Genomic DNA, 23863 nt, shown 5'->3' on the forward strand with positions numbered 1-23863 from the left:
AGCAACTGGCGGTCTCGGACGGACTGCTGGACGAATAGGACCAACATTTGCATGCACCCAAGAGTATGATTAAAAGTCTTGACAGAATAAAGCACAGCAACATTATGAATAAAAACAGTAAACAGTGATATGGTCAAAGATTTTACCAATAGCACCCCACTGTTCGCCATCTGGTAACACCAAATCCGGATCACCTCGGAAATCCATACCCACATATGGATACTCGGAAAAGACCATCTCCTGGCGCTCGAACCACCTGAAGAAGGTATTAGTGAAATTAATCTGAGGTTGACCAGCATGCCTAGACATGTGATCGACCCATCTCTGCATGCGTGGCTCGGTCGGAGAAGGCAAGTCGAGTGCAATATACTGAGGCTGCATCAGTGGGATTTTCTCCAAGGCGAAGGCAGTCAGAATAGAACCAAATCCAAAGTTCTTCAGCTTCCCGTCCTTTACCTTGGTCAATTGACTTTTCATCTGAACAAGTACTGCATCACACCAGTTGAATACTTTCGGTTGGAGACACTCCAAGGCGTGCTACACATAAGACCTGTTGGCAACATGAAGAGATGCGCTAACGGCCATCCTACCAATGGTATACAGAATGGACATGAGAGACCTATCATTAATCTCACAGATAACAACCTTGCCGTCTCTGCTCGGCTGGGAACCTTCCCTGCAATACTGGCGAACATAGTCTCTCACGGAGTCATTCCCCCGGGCCGAACCTAACAAAGAAATGGGGGCACCCCGCCTTGACAACCCAGTCAAGAAGTAAATGTCTACGATGGTGAAGGGGATAGATTTTCCCCTAATCTGGAATACTTGGTTGATGGGATCCCAAGCATCAAGCATGTACTGCAGTAAAGAAATCTGTGCTCTCATGCTAGAGATACGGAAGAACTTCAGCAGGCCACAGTTCCGCAGTGCTTTCACCGTGATAGGGTCATGGAGAGCAATCATATCTTCTTCTTCATGTTCTCGTTCTCGCCATGTAAGGGACATTTTTCTCAAAGGTTCCTGCAAAACAAACAAGAGAATGAGTAAGATCCTGGATTTGATGAGAAACTGGCGAAATTTCATCAAAAAATGTGCTAAAAACTCAGTTTTTTGAGCCCAACGCAGGCAGACAGTGTCCTACCTGTGTTGAAGGTCAGGCTGCCTTAAGGCAGCTTGACATTCAACGCAGGTTTCGAATGGACAACCTGCGCTGATGGCAGGGCGCCCTAGCAAAACCCCTAAGGCTCAGAAAGACTAGAAAACAGGCACAGAATGGAAAAAGGAAACCATGAAAAGAAAGAGCTAGGGTTTAGCTCCTACCTGGTCCAGACGGCGCCGAGAATCGTCCACAGAATCTCCCGAAATCAGCCGGTGAAAATCGAGGGGGAGGAGGCACCTCCAAAGCTCCAACAAACCAAGTTCAAATGAAATGGTAAAATGAGAGGTAAAAACTCTTTTTAATGGCTTTTTACGTAGTTCAAAGCAAAATATTAGGGTTTTTATCTCATTTTATGTATTTCTAACTAAGTTTGATGCAGCAATTGAAAAATGCAGTACTCCCCTTGAAAAGAGAAAAGCTAGTAATGGTAAAAAATCCAAATTTGACCATATAATCGAGCAGTTTTACCGCAGAATTTATGCTCGTTAAAAAATAGAAAAGTGAGATCCGAGCAGTTTTAGCACATAGTTCATGCTCGTTAAAAAATAAACATAAGATTGAGCAGTGTTTTGGCGCATTCAAGCTCGTTAAAAAATGAACCCATCCCGGTAAATAACCATTAAGAATGTAACCTGATCAACCATAAAAGCCTTGGTCGTGTTTGTGTACCGTCACCTCCACTTTTCATTTGGCCGATCGTTTACCTCCATATGATTGTTTACCCATTTTGAGGAACAGCTGCGAAGAGTGATTTCACCTAGCCATCCTTGTGACACTGCCGTGATTGGAAAATTCCAACCTGTACCTGGAATCAGCTGTTAACCCTGTTCATCACTCGTTCCTCAAAAGACGAGTCTTCTTTAAGCTCTTTTCAATTGACTCGTAAAATATGAAAAGATTGCCGAGTTTTGGCCTCCCAGCTCGTTAAACGATCGGAAGAGCTATCCCTCCTCTAGATTTTAATCTTTTTGGACCTGAGGGATTATTGCACAAAAAGATCGAGCGCTTGTTTTGTTCGGCTCGTTAAAAATACCGAAAACTCATCCCTTTTGTATTGTTTTATACTTTTTCGGACTTAAGGGATTAGATGACGAAAAAGGAATTTTGGAGTTAACTTTATGTACCTTTTCAGACTCTCTAAAAATGAAAAGGGCCGAGTTTTCCTTGTCGTTAGACTCGTTAAAATCACTAAATAGCGACAAACTTGTCTTTAGACGAGAATGAGTTTCACTATCGCTAGGCTCGTTAAAACATAGCGATGGGCTTGCCCGAAGGGCAGGTTATAGAACAAGCATATGTTATCCTCCTCAAGCTTGACAAAAATAAAGAGGTACTGGTCAGAAATGACTGGGGAAAAATTGGGAAAAATCAAGAAGTCTTTGATGGTAGCAGGTCGCTCTTGAACATGACACTTTTCCTCCGTACCACATCGGGTTGGGTTGTTTCATTCACCGGTCATATCACCATGGTCTCGCCATACCATCCATACTTGGGGTAATGCTACCAATCCATCGCATCAGTGTCGCCATATGTTCAAGAGAATTCGTTCAGAAAGAGTCAACCGGGTCCCATCCACTGCCATACATTATCCTTCATCCATTCATGACCGCCACCCTAAATCATATGTCACAGATCGTTTTCACCTCCATTAAAATCATTAGCTCCGTTCCGTGTCACTGATGTGGGATTCATTAAGGCCCTCCTTTGACGGATCGCTTCTTGTCGACATCAGCTCATTATCCAAGAAGTTGATCTAGGAACAACCCCTTCAGTACTTTGAAGCTTGCATGCCTCAATGGCAAGTTTCTCACTTCCGGCGACAGGTATACATCAATGACCTTCGACCAGAAGACTTTGCGTGGTGTTCGATGCCAAGTCCTTTATTCACACCACGTGAATTGTACTGCAGTACCTTGAGGGTCATTATCATTATCGGTGATTCGTCTCGCGCTTGTTAACGGTTTACATCATTGACCGGTAATCAAGCGATGTTTTTCCATGTTCGACTTCAGCGCAATTCTCACATGGATCGACTTGTACTTAGAGTGAAGATCGAACGAGTTTGAAGACCCCGGATCTAGTTTCATCCATCCGGGCTGTGATATATATTTAGGAAAGATAAAGACATTTGACATGTACATCATTGCAGCAGATGATCATCCTACTCAAAGGATGATAGTTTCGCCAGAATTATCAGTCTACCATCAGACGATCGTCTGTTCTATGTACCAAAATGTATTTATAAAGCTAAGCATGGGAATGCCCGCCTCAGCTAGATCATGAAAGCAGAATGAATCATAATGTATTGTATTGTATCTTATTACAGGTCTCCTCCCAGCAAATGGATGAACTTCGAACTCCCCTGGATAAAGCATTTCACTCGATAAACGGCCTCATACTTTAGGGGGCAACTGTTATAGACATTTTTGTGCCTTGCATCACTGAGCATGAAATGTCAATAATCAAGGGATCCAAAGTCCCTAAACATGTTGTTCCTACCCCTAAAGGAACAAGGCCAGCAAACCACAGCAATTCACTGAAGTTCTCCACCTGAAAACACTCAAAAACAAGCCAATTCTGGATCATGTCAACTGCTCCACTGAGCATCTGCGCTGAATGTCAATTGCTCCACTGTCTACCTGCGTTGAATGTCAACTGCAACAAAGGCTACCTGCGCTGAGCGTAACTGGACAAGTGGCAGGCTCATTTCTCAAGGTGTCAATGCCCAGGAAGCTTCCAAAATGACACTTGGATTAGGGAATTCGACTGGTGATGAGTAAGAGGTTCCAAATCTCCAAGTGGAAGCAAGAACCTCCAAGTGGACTCAAGAACTGAAGTGGGAGAGGACACTAGTCAGTTTCATACCAGCCTCAAGCTGACTCATCCTCTCTCCAAAACTCCTATATATAGATCTCTCTCCATGAGGTCAAGGAGGCTGGAATGTTGTGATTGCAAAGAATTGTTGTTGGTTTGTGGTTAGATCATTGGGTTTTTATGCTTTGAAAGGGGCTGAAGAAGGAATTACATTCTGCTGGGAAGGAGATGTTGGTTTGGAGCCCTATGGGTTGTATCTCTTCCTGAACCTTGTTTATCAATCAATAAAGCTTCTTGGTTCTTTCCTATATGCTGGTGTATTTTGTATGATTTGCATTAGTATATTTCATTTACTTCTAATCCTAAATCATTTATGAATATGTATATTTGCCTTCGTATTGTGTCCTTCTCTTGTCGCAAGTAGCTGTTCTTGTTATAGACATTTTTGTGCCTCGCAGCATGGAGCATGAAATGTCGATAATTACAGGGATCCAAAGTCCCTAAACATGTTGTTCTTACCCCTAGAGGAACAAGGTCAGCAAACCACAGCACTTCCTATCAGTTCTCCACCTGAAAACACTCAAAAACAGGCTATTTTTGGATCATGTCAGCTGCTCCACTGAGCATCTGCGCTGAATGTCAACTGCTCCTCCTTGTACCTGTGCTGAAAGTCAAATCCAATGAAGGCTACCTGCACTGGGCGAGATTGGCCAAGTGGCACAGTCATTCTGCAAGGTGTCAACTGCCCAGGAAGCTTCCAAACTGACACTTGGTTCAAGGGATTCGCCCTGTGATGAGTAAGAGGTACTTGATCTCCATGTGTAAGCAAGGATCTCCAAGTGGACTCAAGAACTGAAGTTTAACTGAAGAAGGAGAGGACACAAGGCAGCTTTATGTCAGTCTCAAGCTGACTCATCCTCTCTTCTTCTCTCCTATATATAGAGCTCTTCTATGAGGTCTAAAAGAGGCTGGAATTTTGTGCAAAGCAAGGAAGTGCTGTTGGTTTACAGTTAGAGCTATTGGGTGATTTCTTTTATAGAGGTGAAGAGGAGATTTCTTGCTGCTGGGGAGGTGCTGCTGGATTGGAGCCATTGATGGTTGTAACCTTCTCAGAACCTTTTACTTCTATCAATAAAGCTTTGAATGTTCTCCTATATACTTGTATTGCATTGATGTATTGTATTTACTTGTATATCTGATTCACTCTAATCCATGCATCAGTTATGAGTACATGTTTCTTGTAGTTTCCCTCTCTTGTTTGTGCAGGATCTTTGTGTAGCTGGGCCGGCAAGGGAACAAGGAGCTGGGAGCAAGGGACGAAGAGAGAAGACAAGATCGACAAAAGCGAAGGATATCGGTTGGTCAATCTTTTCTTCCTTCTCTGTACTTTCATAAAGGAAAATATCAAAGCTTTACTTTCAGTTGTTGCTAAGGAACTATCGCCTTTAGAGTAGGGATAGGGTCATTCCGAGTCAGATACTTTTCCCCACAACAAACTGGCGACTCCGCTGGGGAGCCTAGTATCTTGTTGGTGTTTGTAGTATCTTTGCTATTCATTTCCTGAACAAAAGAGTACCAAATCGAAAAGCTTTTGACTATATCAAAAGCGAAGTAGAGGGGCTGCTACTCTTGCTCTTTTTCTGAGCAGATTCATGATTTGAAGAGCTGATCTACAAAAGACTCTTGTACTCTTTGTGATAGCTTTTCATCCTCTTGATCATCCCTTAGCTTGTACTTGACCTATAGCTTTTTATTTCAGAAAAAACAGTGAATTTTTGAGCTTTTTATGACCCGGAAATCCTTGTAAACGCAACTCTCGTGTCTCAGTGCAGGCTGTCCAAAGGCAGTCTGCATTTCAGCGCAGGTACTCCCTTCGGGAACTGCGCTGAAAGTCAGTTTGACAGACCAGAGCCTGCGCTGGACCAGTTAGCCAGTGTCTTGCTGAGGTTTCCTACTGTGTCTTAGCCCTGTTTTCACTGTTATTTTGCTGCTGATTGCTTGTCATTGTACTTGCTGTAAACCAACTTTCCTTGACATTATTCCACCTCAGTTGTGTGATGAAACTGTGATTGTTCTTTCAGTATTTCTTGCTTCAGTTACAGTTTCCCATTGTGGAAAGCGAACCAGTATAGCTGTGGCCTCTTAGATCCTGAACTGTAAAAGTGTCTTTGTGATCTTAAGAGTTAGTTTTATTACTATTCATGGCTGTTTGAGTTTGTTTGTTTTTCATTTTATGGTTTGAATCTATACATTTCCAGTGTCTAAACAAGTCAATCTTAAGGTGTCTTTTGATTTTGGACAAGCTTGTTTATTTTCGCTTGAAATTAGATTCAAAGTTATACAACAGTTTCCTTTTTGTCTTACATCAACATTAAGGATAAAGAAAAGAAATATCTGCATTGTGCATGTGCATTATTGACAGTTTGCATGTGATTTAGAAAAAAAAAAAAAAGTGCATTTAGTGTGTGTTCTATGATCTGTGAGAAAAGTTGATGTCTTTCTTTTCCCCTCAGTAGATTAAGGTTTTCAAAGTTGAAAGATTGAAAAGTTTTGCTTCTCATCTTAGACTGCATTTAGGAAGTTGTATATATACATCTCGTGGTGATCCTGAAAGACAAACTGCTAAACAAGATCAACTTAAAATATATTGAATGAATCTAAAAACGCTTTGTAACATAACGCTCACAATAGAGGTCTAGGTAGAGACGTGTTCCGGCGTCGTTAAACATAGTGACTGTCGATCTCTACGAAGGTGGGTGATTCCTCCTGAGAGTCGGTGGCACTAATACGGACTTGTGCTCCCACGTACCGTCGCGTATATATTGGGAGACCCCTATAGGCAATTATCCTTTATCCATAGGAAGCCGTGTCGACCGCCCTACTGATCGCGATGCAGTGAACACAACATTCACGAAGATCGACCACCCGTACCGTAAAACGTATTCTGTGGTTTCGCGAAAGGTTTGGCACACCCTCTGCCTAGATCTCCAGAGCAGTTTCTTTTGGCCTTTTTCAAACTCTATAACTGAAAAAGTCCAACCGAGCATTTGTCACTTCGGGCTCGTTAAAACATCGAAGGTGACTAGAGTCATCTTTAGCTTTTTCTCGACTCTTAAAACATGAAAAAGCAAGTTTGTGTCTGAAAGCGTCGTTAATAAAATTTATTTTAAGCGGAACAAAATCACCTGTTATTCCCACGTTGATCTTTCAGTTGAAAAGTATGGAGCCCACCAACCAAAGAGGCAACCTTGGCGGAAGTCCAAATCCCTTCTCCTCTTGGGGAGATGTTGGTGCGCCTCATATGGCAACATTGTCACTTCCAGGATTGACAATCGGCCTCCCTGTATGGCTCTTTTCAACTAATGTAGTCCAGATCGCCACTAATCCTGAACAGTCGAATCAACAGTCAGAACAGTCTAGAACTACCCACCAGCCTTCCACTTCTTACAATACTTCCTCTGATCCTTCATCTTCGCAAGGTAGAGTTGGCGAAAGTCAGCCTCCCAAGGAGAAGAAGGAAAAGAAGAAGAGAGAAAAGAAGAAGAAGGAGCCTAAGGCGACGGGGGGCAAGCAAAAGACATCTGACAAAAACCCACCCACTGCACAGACCGGGCCTAAATCGCCATGTGTCATATGTAGAGGAGACCATTTCCACAGAGATTGTCCCTGTATTCCCCGGATACTAAGGGACTGGTCCCCTCGTCTGCACAATTCGGGGGCATCAACCTCTGACCATCAGGTTGATTGCTTTCCGTCAACCAGTGAAAGTGAAGGATCAAGACAAAAAGGGGGAGTAAGATTCCCCTGTAAGTTGTGTGAAGGCAGTCATGCCATCCACCGTTGTCCCTTCTTAGACGAAGCGAAGAGAGTTTTGGAAGATCGTCCGGTTTCACCGGTAAAACTTCCTCCTGGATACAAAAAACTCGTGCCAAGTCCTTCGTTGGTTGAAAATACAGCTGGCCCGCTCAAGTGGTCGGCTGAAGCGTCAGTCACTGAAAATGAACCTACTGAATCCAGACCGGACGAAAGTCCAAAGGTCGATACGGCAGTTGACCCGGTTCTACCTTCAGAAGTTTCATCTTCAAATGACACCGTCGCCGAAGAGTCATCTTCATGCGACACCCTCACTGAAGAGAATAAGGATGACACCATCCAGGTTCTTTTCATTAGCACCGACTCTGATGAACGTCAGGGCAATGTGCTCATTCCTTTATCGCAGGAAGGAACATCATCAGGGTCATATCCGGCCGTATATTCGGTCCCACCACCAAGCAACCTGGTTGTATCCTTTGATTGGAATCAACTAGGCAGACCCCGGTTACCAGCCAGTGTACCATTCAGAATCATTGTCCAGATCTATAGAATGATCATGGCTGGTACTATCATTGATGAAGGGGCGTCTGTGAGTATCCTTTCCTCTGTTGCTTGGAAAGCACTGGGTTCCCCGGCGCTTTTACCTGAGTTAAGAAATCTCTCGGGTTTTGATAAAGGAACCAGTCGACCATTAGGAATCCTCCCCAATGTGCCTGTTACATTGAAAGGGAAGACCGTTAATTTGAACGTGATGGTCGTCCAAGGACCCTTGGATTATAACCTACTCCTTGGACGTGACTATATTTATTGCATGGGAGCGATAGTCTCCTCACTCTTTAGAGTAATGTGTTTTCCACACGAAGGAAGGATGGTCAAACTCGTAGACCAACTTTCATTTCCCGGATCTCGCATCGCAAATAGTCAAATACCATTCCTAAATGGTCTGTTCACACAAGATTCGCCTCCGCCCCCAGTCCTCCTTCCCGATGAGTGCGAGTGATTCGGAAAGAAAGACTGGAACCCAGGGGGCATGCACCCTGGTCTGCTTCGGGCAGAAGAAACCCTGGGTATAAGGTAGAATTTCCGCAGAAGAATATGACTAGTCCGTACCCCGTCCGTGGATGGAAGAGGGTTTGTTCTGGAATAGTATTCTTTTGTTAAAGTTATGTGTTTGGCAAAAGAGTCATTCACCTTTGTCTAAAGAGGTGGGCACTGCCCAAGTAGGAATTCCCTTATTGCGACAAGCAGTAACCATCTTTGGGGAAAAGCAAGCCTCACCCATCAAAACAAATGTTTTGAAGGATAAGTAGGGGCAGCCTCCAAAGAAGGAGATTCTGTTGTTGTGACAGAGGGTAACCATCTTTGAGTAACCCAATGATAGACATCGCCGAAGAAAGAGATTGATTTGCGGCAGCAAATAGAACCCTCTTCGGATAATAAGAAAGAGACAAGCCTCCCTCAATAATACCAATGTTTTGTCTTTGAGTAGTGTTCTTCTCTTGTCACAAATAGCTTTTCGTTAAAATTTGGGCCGACGGGAAGACTGAGTACCGCGTAAGACCCCTTAAAATAACGAGAAGACTAGTATCGTTAACATTAGATTGGCACGATGACAAGTAGTTGTGAACACCCAAAGAAAAGCAGAGGTAGGGGAGAGGAGGGGCAGCCTCGAAATTCTATCCTATGTCTGGGGGCATGCAAACTTTTGGAATGTGAGCGAGGGACGACTATTTATTTTTTTTAATTTTTAGGTCCTCCCTTTAAACCTGTAGGTCTAACCCTTTAAACTCGTAGGATTAGCCGATTCCGACCTTGCATGAAGAAAGTCTGTGGGGCAAAAGTAAAAACTTGCTAAAATTGGAGCATAGCTTCGTGAGATAAAGCTCCTTAAAAAATAGCTATCTCACAGGAGGCGTTCTTTTTCTATGACTGGTATTTCGAGCAGTTTTAGCACATAGTTCATGCTCGTTAAAAAATAAACGCAAGATCCGAGCAGTTTTAGCGCATAGTTCATGCTCGTTAAAAAATAAACATAAGTTTATGAGCAGGCTTTCCTTTAGAGTTCAAGCTCATTTAGAAAAAATGAACCGGTAAATACCCTTTTGAGATCGTAAATTCATCAGCCATAAAAGCCTTGGTCGTGTTTGTGCACCGTCACCTCCACCGTCATTTGGCCGATCATTCACTTCCATTTGTGTGTTTACCCATTTTGAGGAACATCTGCGAAGAGTGATTTCACCTAGCCATCCTTGTGACACTGCCGTGATTGGAAAATTCCAATTTGTACCTGGAATCAGTTGCTATCCCTGTCTATCACTCGTTCCTCAAAAGACGAGTCATCTTTGAGCTCTTTTCTGACTCGTAAAATATGAAAAGTTTGCCGAGTTCTGGCCTTCCAGCTCATTAAAGGGACGGGAAGAGCTATCCCTCTTTTAGACTTTAATCTTTTTGGACCTGAGGGATTATTACACAAAAAGATCGAGCGCTTGTCTTGTTCGGCTCGTTAAAAGTACCGAACACCCATCCCTTCTGTATTGTTTTATACTTTTTCGGACTTAAGGGATTAGATGACGAAAAAGGAATTATGGAGTTAACTTTCTGTATCTTTTCAGACTCTCTAAAAATGAAAAGGACCGAGTTTTCCTTGTCGTTAGACTCGTTAAAATGATTAAATAGCGACAAACTTGTCTTTAGACGAGAACGAGTTTCCCTATCGCTAAGCTCGTTAAATCATAGCGATGGGCTTGCCCGAAGGGCAGGTTATAGAACAAGCATATGTTATCCTCCTCAAGCTTGACAAAAATAAAGAGGTACTGGTCAGAAATGACTGGGGAAAAATTGGGAGAACATCGAAGCTTAATGGTAGCAAGTCGCTCTTGAACATGACACTTTTCTTCCGTACCACATCGGGTTGGGTTGTTTCATTCACCGGTCTCATCACCATGGTCTTCGCCAAACCATCCACATTTTGGGGTAATGCTACCGATCCATCGCATCAGTGTCGTTATATGTTCAAGAGAGGTCATTCTGAAAGTGTCAACCGTGTCCCATCCACTGCCATACATTATCCTTCATCCATTCATGATCGCCACCCTGAATCATGTGTCACAGTTTGTTTTCACCTCCACTAAAATCATTAGCTCCGTTCCGTGTCATTGATGTGGGATTCATTAAGGCCCTCCTTTGACGGATCGCTTCTTGTCGACTTCAGCTCATTATCCAAGAAGTTGATCTAGGAACAACCCCATCAGTACTTTGAATCTTGCATGCCTCAATGGCAAGTTTCTCACTTCCGGCGACAGGTATACATCAATGACCTTCGACCAGAAGATTTTGCGTGGCGTTCGACGCCAAGTCCTTTTATTCACGCCACGTGAATTGTACTGCAGTACCTTGAGGGTCATTATCATTATCGGTGATTCCTCTCGCGCTTGTTAACGGTTTTCATCATTGACCGGTAATCAAGCGATGTCTTTCCATGTTCGACTTCAGCGAAATTCTCACATGGATCGACTTGTACTTAGAGTGAAGATCGAACGAGTTTGAAGACCCCGGATCTAGTTTCATCCATCCGGGCTGCGATACATATTCAGGAAATATAAAAGCATTTGTCATGTACATCATTGCAGCAGATGATCATCCTACTCAAAGGATGATAATTTCAGCAGAGAATTATCAGTCTACCATCAGACGATCGTCTGTTCTATGTACCAAAATGTATTTATAAAGCTGAGCATGGGAATGCCCGCCTCAGCTAGATCATGAAAACAGAATGAAAAATAATGTATTGTATTGTATTGTATTACAGGGCACCTCTCAGCACTTGAATGAACTTCGGACCCTCTGGATAAAGCATTTCACCCGATAAACGGCCTCATACTTTAGGGGGCAACTGTTATAGACATTTTTGTGCCTCGCAGCATGGAGCATGAAATGTCGATAATTACAGGGATCCAAAGTCCCTAAACATGTTGTTCTTACCCCTAGAGGAACAAGGTCAGCAAACCACAGCACTTCCTATCAGTTCTCCACCTGAAAACACTCAAAAACAGGCTATTTTTGGATCATGTCAGCTGCTCCACTGAGCATCTGCGCTGAATGTCAACTGCTCCTCCTTGTACCTGCGCTGAAAGTCAAATCCAATGAAGGCTACCTGCGCTGGGCGAGATTGGCCAAGTGGCACAGTCATTCTGCAAGGTGTCAACTGCCCAGGAAGCTTCCAAACTGACACTTGGTTCAAGGGATTCGCCCTGTGATGAGTAAGAGGTACTTGATCTCCATGTGTAAGCAAGGATCTCCAAGTGGACTCAAGAACTGAAGTTTAACTGAAGAAGGAGAGGACACAAGGCAGCTTTATGTCAGTCTCAAGCTGACTCATCCTCTCTTCTTCTCTCCTATATATAGAGCTCTTCTATGAGGTCTAAAAGAGGCTGGAATTTTGTGCAAAGCAAGGAAGTGCTGTTGGTTTACAGTTAGAGCTATTGGGTGATTGCTTTTATAGAGGTGAAGAGGAGATTTCTTGCTGCTGGGGAGGTGCTGCTGGATTGGAGCCATTGATGGTTGTAACCTTCTCAGAACCTTTTACTTCTATCAATAAAGCTTTGAATGTTCTCCTATATACTTGTATTGCATTGATGTATTGTATTTACTTGTATATCTGATTCACTCTAATCCATGCATCAGTTATGAGTACATGTTTCTTGTAGTTTCCCTCTCTTGTTTGTGCAGGATCTTTGTGTAGCTGGGCCGGCAAGGGAACAAGGAGCTGGGAGCAAGGGACGAAGAGAGAAGACAAGATCGACAAAAGCGAAGGATATCGGTTGGTCAATCTTTTCTTCCTTCTCTGTACTTTCATAAAGGAAAATATCAAAGCTTTACTTTCAGTTGTTGCTAAGGAACTATCGCCCTTAGAGTAGGGATAGGGTCATTCCGAGTCGGATACTTTTCCCCACAACAGTTCTCTTGTCACAGGTAGTTGTTCTCTTGTGATCTCGTGGGAATCAAGTAGCTGCTCTCTTGAGCAAAGCGAGGAGGCAAGTAGCTGTGGACACGCAAAGGGGAGAGGATTTAGATCGAGGGACAACCGGAAGATAACGGTAAGTCTACCAATCTCCTCTCTTTCACATTTCATAAAGGAAGAAACCGAAGTAGCTGTATTCGTTTGTTGCTAAGGTACTGTCACACCTTAGGTGGATAGGATCGTCCTGCATAGGCATTTTTCCCCACAACACAATCCCATTAATCAGTGTATCCAAAAACATCACAAAACTGAACATATCAATAACAAAGAAGAAGCATTTCCAATGCACATGGTTTCTTGTTGAAGCAACTTGTGACAAACACATTGGGATTCTTCACAAGATATATTGCTAGCCCAAAAACATTGGCAGTCATGCACCCATCCTGTGACTTGAAATCCACCCTGAGACAATGATCCCCAGCAAACAGGCCCCAGCTACATGAAGGCCAAGCAAGGGAGAAGTGTTTCTGTTGTATAGAAATACAATCTAAAACATATGCTCCTCTCTAGAGAAAATGTCGTACCTGCAACAAGTACAATGGATAAAAAACAAGTGATTTTGGCACTAAACAGATTCTGGATCGTAACTTGTCATCCTAGTTAACAAGTAACTGTGATGTTTCTCACATAAAAACAAAGCTGCTAATAATAATTGCAGAAAGCAAGATAAATAATAATGTAACTCAGGTATAGGAGAGAAGAGACACAATTAACCTACAAATTTCTCAAATGCAATAGAAAGCATGAGAAAGTAGACAATCTTACCTCTTGAAGAATCTCTGATGGAAATCCAGTTTGGTTAAATGTCATAAAAGGAGTAGGAATATTATTGCCCTGAGCACAACCTACCCATTTATAAAAATTCAAATGATAAATGTTTCAATAAAAATCCATATAGCAATGTCACAATACCATACATAGTGACAAACCCTCGTCTAACAATCTAGTCTACATTCCCACTATTAGTATAACCACAACAATTTTAGAAAATCTAGAAGAGAATTTGAAAATTGAATGTGAAAACAAACTCAAGTAGTGAGAAATGCTTTGAGAAAATATCCAAATCATCACCCAAACCATTGGAAATTCTTACAAGAACAAAATCATGTATTCTATTTGATAAAATTAGTCAAAGCTACCTCCCCAAACAAATGTACAAAAGTAGATATCTTGAAACACGAACGACTTTCAGAGTTGTGAAAGCATCTTATAAATTAAAAGGATACCTGGGCTAAAACCTCATGTTGCCTTTGATAGGCCTCAACTGCTGTGTAATTAGGAAGTTCAACATTTCCTTGCATCCTTGGAGTCGGTTTGACATTTCATTTAAATCCCTAAATCTTCAAAATATTAGACTTTCACTTTTCTTTTATTTTTCAAGTGAAATTACAAGATGGAATTAATGACCACTTTTCCAAGGTGGGCACCAGTGAAGTGTCTTGAACCATTTCCCACATGTTCACACTGAAACCTATGCAAGATGTTCTTGCTCAGGCTGCATTTCTCAACACTGAAGACATGCATCATTTACACACATCCACAATATACCTCTCCTCTACTGTAATTAATTTTCTTCACAATAACTACCTCATTGAGAGCAGATAGCTCCAAATATCTATTGCTAAATATTCAATAATTGACTCAGTTTATAGTGTATGAATTTGACCTTTGGCTGATTCTACGCTTGTGTCAATCAACATTATATACAAAAAAAAACAAAGAAACTGAAATGACAAATTAGTATAGGATATATATATAAGGTATAGAGCTTCAGCTCTCTTAGCAGCAATTCTAGGCCTCTTCAGAACAATCAAATTAACAATGGAAGGAATTATGTTTCCAAATATCACCTCTCTCATTTCTAAGCTCCTATTTGTATTTTTCCTATCTCTAGTTCTGAATTGGAACATATTTTTATTGAGAGCTCAATAATATGTATCGAAATGAACATTCTACTATGAATGAAAATATCAAATTTTGGCATGTTATCCAATTTTTTGAAAGATCTAAGTTGAGAGACCTTTCACATATAACAAATGTCTTGAAGGCATTTTGTATATTGTTGGGATTCAACTAACTAGATGTTTTGAATCCAAACACCTCACCATATCTTGAAAGTCTGCAACTCCAATTATGTGCACTAACTAAGAAAAATATACAAAGTGATGTAGCACTCAACCACAACCCACACGAGATAATTTTAGAATATTGGTTGTGTGAACTATTTTTGTAAGTTTAATGAGGCTCATCTCCACATGTTTAAATTTTGGGTGCCAACGGACATTGAATGGGATTGGATTTTGTTCAAACCTTTGTTTGGCATAATTGTACAAGCCTTCCTATCCCGCTTCATATTGAGATGACCTTCATATGGTTATGTTTAGCATTTATCATGGTAAATTTTGCAAGAGATGATCTTACCTATTTCAATATAATATTATACTTGCAAATAAGTTGAAAATTCCTAATAACATTTTCATCGTTAGAATGAAATGTAGAGGCTTTTTAACAAAAATGAATGGTACTCTTCTCTGCAAAAATTGTATTTCAGTATGCATTATCCAGTGGAATTACATCTTAGTTCAAGATGACTTACAACTCCAACAGATTTGGATTCATTTGCATTCTATGATGGGTCGTGATCAAAATTCAAACTTGATTAGTTGCATCTTTTATGTATAGTTTGTATCTGTAATTTAGAATGGCATGCACATTAGCATTAAGATTTGTAAGTTCGCCAAGATTGGCTTTCACTCAATAGTGGATAGGTTAGAGAGGAAATTAATGGTTGAAACTAGTTAGAAGTCTGGACAGGGTCTCCATTGTCGGGATTGTACACCCTGATCTATGCCCAGTTGAAACCAGTCTGTGGAGGAAATAGTAGTTCATAAAAGTATCTAGTGATGGAATGAAAGTATAGATCCATATCTTCAGAAATTGTGAAGTTTCGGGGAATTTAGCTCAATTGGGTTCGACTAAAAAAACATTATTGGGCATAGAAAGAAAGACCTATGAGGCATTATCCAGTATAGAGAGAAAATATAATCTAAGACTGGTTCACATTATTGGTTGGGATATCTTTCTCTTTGCTAGGAAGTTGTCATGGGAAAGTCTAGGGGGAGGAAAAATAAAGGCACAGGGGAAATTTCTACTGCTGAGAAATCTGGAGTAGTCACTGGAAGTAAAGTGGATCTTGATCCATCGCTCTTCCTCAAAAGGGAACACAAGCTCAAAGAGGAAGGAAACAAGAGATTCCAAAATAGAGACTATGTGGACGCTTTGGAACAGTATGAAAAGGCTCTCAATCTTATCGTAGGAATCACCTGGACCGTGCCATCTTCCACAGAAACCAAGCAACATGCCTGATGCAGATGAAGCCTGTTCAGTATGAAAGTGTTGTTAATGAATGTACACTTGCTCTTGAAGTGCACCCTCGTTTCAGCAAGGCTCTTTTTAGAAGGGCACAGGCATATGAGGCTATGGGCAGGCTAGAATTAGCCATGCAAGATGTGCAGGCCCTTCTATAGGTTGATGTGAATCACCAGGATGGCTTGGAACTTGTCAAAAGGTTACGTCTTTCTCTTGGGAACAAGAAAGATGCTCAACAAGACCTGAAAAATAGGCCCACGGTGCCTGCCTATTCAGGGACTTCTCCTGTAGTCGTGGGGGCATCAATAGTTCGAGGAACTCCTGTTGGCGGTATGGGGCCTTGTTTACCTGCTAGACCTATGCCAAAGAAGAAAAATAAACAGGAGAGGCTTCCTGGTGATAACTTGAGTAATCAATCCAATGGGCCCCCTTTGTAGGAACCTCCTTTGCCAATGTATTCCAAAGGGTCTTCTTCACCACAAAAGACCTTGGTCTTGGAATCTTCCAGGGCATCTTCCAGAGTAATATCCACAGAATATAATGGTTCTCAAGGTCACGAGGTTAAACATGCCCATCAAACTATGAATAAAGCATAGGAAGAAATTCAATGGAGGCCATTGAAACTTATTTTTGACCATGATATAAGGCTTAGTCGAATGCCAGACAAATGCAAATTTAAGGAGTTGAGAGAAATAGTGAGGAAATAGTTCTCCTTGTCCAAGGTAGTTTTAATAAAATACAAGGATTTGGATGGGGATCTTGTGACTATTACAACTACAGAAGAGCTTAGATTGGCAGAAGTTGTTGCAGCTCAGCTTGCTGAGAAAAAAAGGACAGGGACTCAAACACAGACTCCTCTGCAAACAGGGGCTTGAATGACAAAGAAATCATTTCTAATCAAAGTTTTTCAAATGATCCTTTGAGGTTGTATGTGGTCGAGGTGAATCCTGAGTAGGAGCCATTGATTGAAGAAGAGGAGGAACCTCTAGTATATGGAGTTCAAGAAGAGGATGTTAAAGTAGAGGAGAATGCTTCTGGTTCATCAGGAGAAAGCAATGGTAGCATAGTAGAAGACTTGAGAAAAGAACCTAATAAGTAGGTATCCTTGGAGGAAACTTGTAAAGACAAAAATGGGGATGAGATTGAAGGAAAAGAAGTTGAAATTGATGATTGGCTATTTGAATTTGCTCAGTTGTTTCACACACATGTAGGCATTGATCCAAATGCTCACTTGGATCTGCATGAGCTAGGAATGGAGTTATGCTCTGAGGCATTGGAGGAAATTGTGACCAGTGAAGAAGCCCAACACCTCTTTGAGATGGAAGCATGCAAGTTCCAGGAGGTGGTATAGATTTTTCATTCTTCAATTTGGGAAATGTCCATATGTGTGCAGCTAGGAAGCAGATTCCTTTGGATGAAAATCCTTCAAAGGAACTGGTTACGACACAACTTCAAACTACATATGACTGGGTCTAAGATCAATACTCCCAAGCTAGAAAAAAGTATGAGGAATATTTGAGGATAAAACCTAACTTCTATGAGGGATTGCTTGCACTGGGTCAACAATATTTTGAAAGTGAAAAACTTCGATGATCTATTGCTTTGGCTAGCAAGGTTGATCTTGGTACATGGGATTCTTCATAAACTATCCAAATTTTCAATAGTGCAAAGGAGAAGATGTAGACTGCAACTGAAATGTGGGAGAAGCTAGAAGAGCAGTGCCAAAATGAGTTAAAAGATCCATCTGCAACCAAGAAGGATGAGATCCTGAAAAAGAAAAAAGAAACTGGCTAGGGTTGATGGAGATTCTACTGAGGAGATAGAAGCATCCACTGCTAAAGCAGCAGAACAAGATACTGTAATGAGATCTCATATCCATCTATTTTGGGAACATGCTTTTTGAATGCTCACAAGTGGAGTTCAGATTGGAAGATCCAACATGGAAAGAGCACCTGGATGTTGTTGTTGAGAGGTTTAAGCTTGTTGGAGCTTCTTCTACTGATATTGAAACTGTGTTGAAGAATCATTCATCTAATGCAACAAATCAAGAAGGAATTGATGTCAAAACAGAAATTTGAAATCCATATGTTGCGAGAGAAGAGACTGAAGGATGGAAATAGAGAAGAGACTATTCGATAAAGTTTAAAAAATTCTAAGGAACATCTCCTTTGACTTACCATTTTGACATGTATAAAAAAAATGAAAAAGATAAATTCTTTAGTATTTATATAGGCAAAAAATGTCAAATCGTTCTGAATGAAACATATTACAGGGTTTTACAATAACATTGGTCATAATCATAAAATCCTGCAGGCCTGAGACAGAGTATCAAAGTCTGGAAGGCAGTCTAATAAGACATCACAAGTTGGAATAATTGTTCCAAGGAATATTCTAACACTTGGAAAATGTCCTATCAGTGTGGTTTTTTCACAATGCATAGGGTCAGGGGTTAAATTTGATGGCCCCCCTGCCCATCAGTGAATTTTTTTATGATGGTTTTATATTTAAACTTCCCTTCACATGATTTGTAATATTTAATTTTACCCTACATAGCATCATCAAGAACCCCAAGACACCAATATTTTAAAATTTTGTTAGCTCTTTTAAAAATTTCTTAATACAAACCCGAATAAAAACTTAGGTATGCAAAAGTCACTAGTAGATTCAAACCTCCTAAGAGACCCACAAGGCTAAACATAAAGGGAAGTGCAACCACAATGAAGAGAGAAATCAAGCCATAAAAGACACAAAATCTAGCAAGAACCCAATGAAGGCATGACTTATTTATTTGGTTGGTGTAACATGCTTCAAAGCTATTCTAAGTTAAATAAAAAACTCATAAATATTAGAACAACCTACATTTGCTTGTCTAAGTTAAATGGAAAACTCATAAAGATTAGAACAACCTAACCACTGATAAAAGTGAAGAAGACTGTGTTACAACTAAAATAAAATAAGGGAGGCATTGGGATACAATTCTTTAGGACACTCTTACAGTTAAAAAAAAAAAAAATCACATGACAGAGAGACCTATGACTGTAATATGCCCAACAAAACTAGAGAAGTAACATTGTCAGGCAGAGGATCTGCACATAGAATGGAGTCAGATCATAGGAATCTTATGTGTCTAGTTTGATAAAGAAGGTGTATTCATCAACTATTGACCACAATATCAATGCAAGAAGCCTCAACCTAAATTACACCTAGGTTAAGTGAACCAAATTCCTCAATTACCAAGGAAACAACTTCAAACATGGTTTTCTTGAACATGGTTGTATTTTTGTTGTTCATCTCACAAGAAGTGCAAACTACATACAAGTTAAATATGGTTATAGAAGAGGATCCATTAAGTAACAAATGTATAATTCCAAAATGATACTAGTTAAAGTAAGTTCATGATACTTCATAATGGTGAAAGATTGTGTTGTTTATGAACAATGATATGAACGAGAATATTATGAGACCAACCAAAATATGAAGAAACAAATTAGCATCATGAGAGTTACTGCCATAAAACAGATCAATAAGATATAAAAAGTTAGAGAATTTATGATTTTACTCAAATACAAGTTTGAGAAGGCAAGTGATCGATACTTACAAAATATCCATAAGCCCAATAACCTCCAATTGCAATGGTGAACATGCACATGACCACAAGTAAATAAGAAACCTTTGCTCCTCTCCACATTGGTATAGAGGCAAGATGCTTGAGACTAGATGGCATAGTAGCCTGCATTCTCAGATACAACTTCCTATTCAATCTCATAGGAAAGAAAGATCATTGATAAGGTAAGCTATCAACATGTAACCTTCTCTAGACAATATAGACAAAGATAAGAAATCATAAGGAAACACAAGTCTATGTTGCTACAAAAGCACAATACCTATATTTCTAGAGAAATATTGTGACCCTTGAAGTCAAAGTAATAATTTTGTTGTTGTAGTATCCATCTTGGACTTTAGGTTTTCATAAGATATGCCCAAGTGTCTAGGTTTTCTTGTGGACAAACCTTAGACCATAGTGTATTAGGTAATTTTTGTTATAACACCTATAAGGTAGAGTCTTGCAATGGAGTTATGATTAGGCAGCTAGGAAAAAATAATGCAAAGGGATAAAAAAAGAAAATATCATTCCACTATAGTAAATGGACACAAAAAACAAATATCATTCCACTGTAGTAAGTGGATTGGATCCACAAGTTGGGCCAAAAAATATTTGAAAAACCAAATTCATTATTTCTCCACCAATCGGTATCAGGGCAGTTTCCATCTCAACTGATAGATAAACAGTTGGAAACAAAGTCAACCCGACACCAAGCCTCCCCCCTACAATGTTTAAAGACTTGACATCCATACAATCCTTCCATATAGGATTATTATATCTAACATTAATACATACTTGAATTTACTAGGTCTACAACAAATATATCTAAACTCATATGTTTATACCTAAAACTAAAGATTGTATGGACTTTTCATTAGAGATAGCAATCCACATTTTGATATCCAACTGAAATAGACATGTAGCTTAAGCTTAGTAATAAAGAAAACTAGATATCAATATTACAATTGCAAAACGTATACGTTATTGCTACCAAATACAACGTGTGCAATCTCCACATATTTGTTGTAGCATTTCCTAGGAACATCTTCATGAAGCATGATAAGAACCCACAAAGTGTAGAGTTTCCACATGTATACTATGGTCAGACATATTATTCCCCAACTCCTGTTTATATTCATGGACAAGAAAGTACAAATCACAACAAAGTTGTAGAAGGAATAAACCCACAACAACACACTTCTGTATTCATAGCTCTAAGAGGCACATTCTAAAACCAAGGTAGAGGTAGTAATATCAGTGATTTTGAATCCCAACAGGTTAAAGGACTATTTAACCCCATCAAGTGGGTGAAAAAACATAAAAATTGTTACCTTTAAGAATTAAAAACATAAAAATTGTAACTTTTAGGAGTTTAATATTTATTTGAACAAATTTGGAATTTGGGAAACAAAGTACAAAACACAACAATGTTGCAGAAGGAATAAACCCACACCAACACACTTCTATATTCATATCTCTTAAACAAGCATTCTGAAGCCAAGGAATAGGTAATAATATCAATGATTTTGAATCCCAATAGCTTAAATGACTATTTAACTCCATCAAGTGGGTGCAAAAACATAAAAATTGTTATTTTTAAAAATACAATATTTATTTGAACAGATCTAGAATTATGGAGTTTAGATAGATCTATTTAAATGTAAAAATAATAGAAATTAGTTCTAAGTCATAGTACAATTATCAACAAATGTCACAGTACAAATATCAAAGAAAAAATAAAATGAAAATGAAAACAATGGTTGTAGAAGAAACAAACTCACAACAACCCACATTTTTATCCATTGCACTCCATTGGACTGAGACACATTCTACAGAGGAAACCCATGTATTTATCCATTACATTCCTTTGAACTAACACATTCTACATAGGCACATTCTACAACCTAGTTAGATATAGCAGTATCAATATGATTTAATCACACCAAGTGGGTGTGAAAACTTTGAGATTGCTAACCTGAGGAATTTGATCATTTTTGAAGTATAACATATTAGGGTCAATATGAATCTAAAATCACTTCAAATTATTTTACAAAATACATCCATGTGATCTAACATTAGATCATATTTTGATGGACCTAAAAATCAATTTTGTCAAAAAAAAAACATTGAAACATGAAAGAAAAAAATAGAGAAATCAAGAACATCCTACATACCATCCCAAGAAGGTAAAATCCATTGGTAGAATCAAGGCCTGAAACCCAATCCCTGCATTGAGATTATGAAACACTACATAGTAAGCGTTCCCATTCCTAGAGTCTATGATGGGGAGCCACACATCTTGAGGATTGAGCTTGGTGAGGTGCCCAACCTCCTCTATATAGGTCTTCATATTGGTCAAAACCCTTCTCTTGGGAGTCCCAATGTGGCTCAAAAACCTGGGAGAGATAAGGGAAGGAGTCCATGGTGTCCTTGGAGTCCTAGGAGCCTTGAGCTGAGGGGACCTAAGCATAGAAGGAGACACCAAGGATGAAGGAGGGAAAGTGTTGGCAGGTGTCTAAGAATATTTGGGGGATATCTTCCTAGGGGTAACAACACGAGAAGGAGAATTGCTAGAAACATGGTGTTGGCGAGATTGAGCAATAGGGGTGAAATGGGGAGTGGCACCCATGGGCGTGGGTGTATTGAAACCAGTTCTCGTTCTCCCCATGATTCCTCAATAGTCTCAAAAGGCACTTGCAACCTGAAGCTCCTCATGGAATCCTCAGATGAATTTTCTTCTTCCTTAAATTTTATGTGCTCTGTTCCCATTCTCATAACAATAAAACAACCCCCAAGTAAACGTCATATCCAACGTAGAAAACTAATTGAGTATACAAACACATGTTACCCACATTCTTCACCTCACTATACATCTTTTTTCATGAGATTCTCCTCTTCCTACTTCGTACGTGCAACTCCACTATCATCGAGTACTAAAACACAATACATTTCCATCAATATAAATGTGCTCAAAACAATGAAAAAGATATACAAATGATGAAAAAGATGCATGAACCCATGAGCCCCAAAATGCTATCCCATCTACCATATCTTATACTGGGAAGTTGGAACCCCATGGTTGTTGTAAGTAATTTTTTATGGTATATCTTATAGATATTTGTGTGCAATCAAATAGTAATGATAGTATGAGCTCCTGCTACGCCTTCCAGGTGCGACAAACGTGCAAGTCCAGAGGCCCAGATTATTACTAATTCTATATGGTTGTATTTTCTTGTTATGGAGATCATGTGAGCCTGGACACCTATGGTCTCCATGGAGAGAAATCAATGGCATCCTTGTTCTTGGAGGCGAGGCCATATCATGACTACATGTTTTTAAATTAATTTGTCAGGACTTCTGAAATGGCGGGTACCAAACAAAAAAGGGAGTGACCAACCTTGAATACATTTAATGATTTCAGAAGTAAAATAATGGTGGTCGCTACTCGTGAACAATATATATATATATATGTGTGTGTGTGTGTGTGTGTGTGTGTGTGTGTGTGTGTATGTATATATGTATGTATATATGTATGTATATGTATATATATATGTATATGTATAATTTCAAACTTTTGATTTTCCTAAAATTATTTGAAAGTTACCAATGACGGGTTTATTTTAAAACAAACTATATTTGATGGCTAAAAAAATAAAAAACGTGTAAACAGGCATCAAATTTAACCCCTGCACGGGGTTCTCCAGTTTGCTTATGTTTTAAGCCTTATCCATGTTCTAGTTGTACTCATACAAACAGACATGATAAGCAACCAATTTCACTTGATTTTCACATGATTCATTTGGTTTTTCATGATCAATACTTGTCTTATGATATCTTTGTTTATGCAAGCATGAGTGTCTGTGTTTGTGCTTGTGGGGTGTGTAAGAGAAAGAGGGAGGAAGGGATACCCTTTGCAATCTGTGACCAAATTTGAGAAAAAAAAGGTTAGAGAGGAAATTTAAAACATAGATTTGGAGAATATGTACATATATACATAAATTGAGTTTACAGAATGAGGCAATCCTAGGTCATGGCTAAAATAAACCAAGTGTTATGACTAGGGCCAAAATTCAGGCCTGCTAGG

At 39.8% G+C, this 23863-nt stretch overlaps 2 pseudogenes; one reads left to right on the plus strand and one right to left on the minus strand.

Moving 5' to 3' along the window:
- Positions 1–18253, plus strand: part of LOC149180558 (protein CLMP1-like) — a 91836-nt pseudogene extending 73583 nt beyond the window's left edge.
- A 1481-nt stretch (positions 18254–19734) lies between these two features.
- LOC149180559 (lysine histidine transporter-like 8) lies at positions 19735–22447 on the minus strand (annotated as a pseudogene).
- Between the last annotated feature and the right edge of the window lie 1416 nt (positions 22448–23863).

Source organism: Pinus tabuliformis, chromosome 3_2, assembly GCF_031772625.1.
Source record: "Pinus tabuliformis cultivar Carrire ecotype Pingquan chromosome 3_2, CPIR1, whole genome shotgun sequence".
NCBI classification, from domain to species: Eukaryota; Viridiplantae; Streptophyta; class Pinopsida; order Pinales; family Pinaceae; genus Pinus; species Pinus tabuliformis.